Raw genomic sequence first — 5,387 nt, 5'->3', positions numbered from 1 at the left:
TGCTGAGTGAATCATGATGAGTTGTTTTTCTGCAACGCAGCCTGGGTTCCTAATGCAAGGAGACAAGTCTCTCCTCAGAGAATACCCCACAGGAAACAGGGGCAGAATGACACTTATTCTCTCTCTCTCTCTCTCTCTCTCTCTCTCTCTCTCTCTCTCTCTCTCTCTCTCTCTCTCTCTTATCCTTTAGTCGCCATCACAAGTTTGACAGCCACCCCGCCTGAGCCAATCACTCCTGCCTGCTTTAACAGTAATTAGTGATCCGTGAGATTTTTTCCCCCATTGCTTACATCTCCGACTACTTGCCGTATGATCCTTTACCATAGTGTAACACTGAAATGTCATACAAAATGGTTGCATTAAATGATGCTATGGTTTGATGCTGGAATATCTAACAATTAAAATCAACTCATGCTTCATTCCATAGAGATTCTGTGGGTGGTTAGCTGTGAGGGGTTGGGGTAGATAAAATACATGCATACACTTCATATTTTGCACACATACTGTATACTAATAATATCATACAGTAATTATTGTTCCTATTACTGACACTAATACTAATATCAATGCTGCCTAACAATGCACAAAGCTACAGTGGCCCTATCAGCACATTTGTCATGCTGCTCCCTAACATACTGACCTTATTTTGGGGCCATATGATTCCACTAAAAACCATTGGAGTTGCTTTTCTGTTAGGTGACAGAAGGCTGGAGCTATGTATGTACAACAACCATAACAAGTTCATTATACATAAAGCAAAACATACAAACCACAAACGAACTATACTACCTATGAGTACGGTTAGCTTATGGGTCACTTTAGAGCAGTCTAAGTTCAGTTGTTGTGTTCACATATGCACAATAAATGCCATGGAGTCATTGATCTGAGACCACTGAAACAGACCAAGTGTGAAAACACCTATATAAAATGTCATCTCAAAATTTGAAAAACGAATGCGGCTACAGTAATAGTTTCTCTCTGACATGGACGGAAGGGAAAATGAATGTCACTGGAAACTTTTTGGGGTGTCATGTAGTTACCTTTACATAAGAATAACATCTGTCAGCAGTCTATAGATCTGTTTGAAGCTGGCCAAATGCTTAAACTAATCTCAGTCAACCTAACCTGCAATATACTACAGAGAATAACTTCAACATAATTCTTACATGACTAAACAATGCACATTCAAAACTACAACAATTACACTCTAAAAATAAAAGACTTAGAACGAGATAGGCATGAGACAAGTCTTTGTACACTGAAACAGTACAGCAAAAAATAAATATTTGTTTATGTATGAAAAAAATGTATTTGTAGTATTTACAGTGGTGCTTGAAATTTTGTGAAATCTTTAGAATTTTCTATATATCTGCTATACCTTTGCCACTCACAGATTTGTAATAATGGATCGTTTCCTCAATAAATAAATGATCAAGTATAATGTTTTATCTCATTTGTTTAATCGGATTCTCTTGATCTACTTTTAAAACTTAAAATCTGATGATCTTTTATGTCATATTTATGCAAATACTTAGAAAATTCTAAAGGGTTCACAAACTTTCAAGCACCACTGTATGCATACTCAGGCCAAAACTGAGGCTCTTTTGTGTCTACAGTAATTTTTATTTTTGAAAACCCAGGATATTATCAGGCAAATGTAATACCTTGTATAATGATCACACTCCAAACATACCAAACCTGCCCTTTGTCTCAAAGATCCTAGAAAATGTTGTAACTCAGCAGCTAAAAACGGGGTGTAGTCATCTTTACCATACTGAAACAGTATTGGATAAAGTAGTAAATTACCTACTCTTGGCTTGATTAGGGATGTGACTCCTTGGTTTCTTTACTTGATCTGAGTTCAGCTATTGATACTATGGATCACATTTTTTTTTCCATTTAGAATAGAAAAAATTATTTGCATTAAGGGAACAGCTCTGTCCTGGTTTACATCTTGTCTGACTGACTGCTATCAGTTTGTAAATGTTTACAAGGCTCTGTTTTAGGCCCAGTGCTTTTCCCCCTATATGTGGTATGTGAAATACCTTTGTGTGATTACTAATCCCAATCTCTAAGTTTATGCCACTGTTACCTTTAGGCTGGACTTTTGTAATATCTTTCTGTCTGGATGTTCTAGTAGGTGCATAAACAAGTGCAACTTTGCACTGATTATAAAATAATACCAATAACCTATAAAGCACTAAATGGTCTTTCCCCACAGTGAATTTTTGGTCTATTACAACCTGCCATGCCTGCGTTGATCAAAAAGTTCAAACAGTCCTTTCAACACACTTAGTATGGCTTGCCTTTTCTCTCAATTGTATATAGTAATGAACTATAATCCCACTATTATTAAAAAAAAAGCTCAAGTACTCCCTTTGACCTGTTAATAAGTGGAACAGTATTTTTCCAACTCAAAGCTATGTAACTGGCTCAATTGTGGGAAAACTTCTGGATCCCCAGTGACCCTGACCCAGATGATTACTGCGGATGGCTGCATGAAATGACAAAAAAGAAAGAAAGAAAGAAAAAAAACGATGAACTACAGAGTTAGATTTTAAAAGTGTTTAAACAATGACTGTCATTTGTAAATACAAAATAAATATGTGTTATTTATGCTCACACATGCCATCATGAGGATCTCTAGGAATGTTGAAATTTCTTTGTCTAGTTTCATTAATAATGACCAGATAGTGTATATATAGGCTATTTACAGTTACAATTGTATTGCTATTAAAATATGGGTAAACAGGATTACTAAATAGTGAGAACAGGAGCATTAACATTAACATGCCTAAGTCTTATGCTAGGAGCTTATGGAGGTCTGCTCATCTGTGGCTGTTACATTATTCATCCCTGCTCTTGCAAGTTCCAGGCCTTGTCTTTGTGTCTCCACTGCTATCCAGGCCACTGTCAGATTTATGAAGTGAGCTAATGAATAAATAATCTCATCCCATGATGTGTTATTACTTTATTCTTGCTCATCTGTTTCCACTCTTCCATTTCTAACTGTACAACATAGTCTACTAAAAACTCTCTGCAATAACACAAAAGATCATAGAATTGGAGGAAAGAACTGGAGGTCATCGTGAACCAGTTCAGAAAGTCTACACTTCCTCTTCCCAGCAACAGCCCTTCTGTGAGGACGAGGTGACTCGGGATGCCATTGATTTTCTCCAGAGCAGCCTCACAGCTTTAAATCACCTTCTCCCAGACTCTTTCAGTGTGCAGCCCAGGAGCCAGTGAGCAGTACTTTATTAGCGTCCACCCCACAACACATAAGCTCCAAATCCATCTCTAGCACCACTGCACTTTTGACAGCCTGATAAAAGCTCTGACTGTGAGGGAAAGAAGCCAAACCCATTTCGCTATGATTAGGTCTAGTGTGGCATACCCACTCTCCTGTCTAACACAGTAGATAGAATAGGTAGAGGGGGTGATCATAGGTGATATTCTGGGGAGATTGGTTGGTTGTATGGTTTAGATACATTTGCAAGGAGTGCTCATGTGAATGAACCTTGATTTTATGACTATAAACTGTGTAAATATTGAGCACACAATATCCACAAAACCAAAACCAGTAACATTATTCCAGATAACATTAATTTATTGATTTGAATCATATTGATTGCTTTTATAGTTTTAAAATTGAAGAAAGAATTAATCTAATATAGCTTAAGCAGTAGCTTAAGCAGTAATAAGTGGTAAGAAATAGGCATAACTATATGACTATATAACTATATTTCCTCCCACCTCCCAAAACACAAGCTGTTAGGTGACTTTGCTATTATAAATTCCCACTAGGGGTAAATGAGGATGGGAATATGTGTGAGTGATGCCACTAAATCCTGTTCCCAGGATAGGCTCTGGATCCACTTGACCAGATCCATGAATGAGTGAAGGCTAACTACTATAATAATAATAGAATCTTGGCCCAAACTTTGAGAACCACAGTCATAAATGGTATTGCATTTACAAAAACACAATTTGAACACTCAAAACATTTAACAAATAACTGCTTTAATATTAATTCTAACAAAGGGTGCCTAAAACCTACTGTTCTTGTCGATTTGAAAAAAACAACCCACATAATATCTTTTCATAAAAACACTCTCATTCCATTCTATTACTCCAAATAAGAGTAATTTAGCAAGGCCACTGAACAATTTGCACTGTGCAGTGCACACATTCACACACACACACACACACACACACACACACACACACACACACACACACCAAACCCTGCCCTGTCCTTTAGCCTTGATGGAAATAGGCAGTATGTCTGTTCAGACTGATAATTGCCATGAGGTTCTGTTGGTGTTGTTAATGAGTAGGCCAGTATACAGCTATGATATTATAGCAATGTTACAATGTAGTTAAATGTGCAAAAAACTACACAAAAGTATACTAATGTGATAAAAGACAGTTTCACTAACAGGCAATAAGTAAAGCCGCGATTACACAAGGATTCAAAAAAAGGATTTACTTTCGGGAGCAGTTAATTTAGCATCTAGATAAACCAGCTAATCCACGAATCTTGAAAGCATAGGCCAATAGGAAAGAGCATGGGCTGGGGTCACATCATTCTGGAAGACTCAGCATGGAGGAAATGCTAATTTAATATGCTAAATGCTAAATGCTTTTTTCCTACTGCTCACAGTCAACATAGTATCGCTTATCACTCACAAATAATAAACTAGCTAGCTGGCTAAGCTTATCTGAATGAAAGTTTAGTTCCATTCTGGGCAAGAAATTTGCAAGGCAGAAATTGAGATAGACCTTGCTACAGAAGCAAAAGTCACTGGACCTGATCCAATTCCTCTTAACTCCTAACCCTAACCCCTAACCCATGAGTCGCACTACTGTACATCATGAAAGAACACACTTTAACAACACACTTGTCCAGCCTGAAACACACTGAGTTGTCTACATACCCTGGACTTTTTGGTTTGGAGTAGCTGGAACATATCTGACCCCACTCCCTGGACTTTTAGTTCTGTAGCAAAGGGTACTTGCAAAAATCAGCAAAACCCCTGCTTAAGGCAGCCTTAACTGTTAAACAGATGTAACTAAGACAAATTTTTAGAGAGTACTTTGCACCAACCTAAAATTATGCCTAGGTGCAAATAAAACCAGTCAGAGTGCATCCATGTAAAATTATATGAAAAAATAACAAATTTCTAATCTGCTAAAATTGTTATTTGTTAAATTGCTAGTGGCTTTGCACACCATGCTGTGGCTAGCATGGTAATTTATGCTACCAGTAAATATTGATTATGGGGAAAAAGGACAGAATGGTCAGGACAATGGACAGAAACACATCCCACCTACCAGGAATTCCCATTGTAATGTATTATTATTTATAGTAATATATTCATCAAAGA

Source organism: Ictalurus punctatus, chromosome 19 (genome assembly GCF_001660625.3).
Source record: "Ictalurus punctatus breed USDA103 chromosome 19, Coco_2.0, whole genome shotgun sequence".
Lineage (NCBI taxonomy): Eukaryota > Metazoa > Chordata > Actinopteri > Siluriformes > Ictaluridae > Ictalurus > Ictalurus punctatus.
This window is presented reverse-complemented; position numbering follows the sequence as displayed.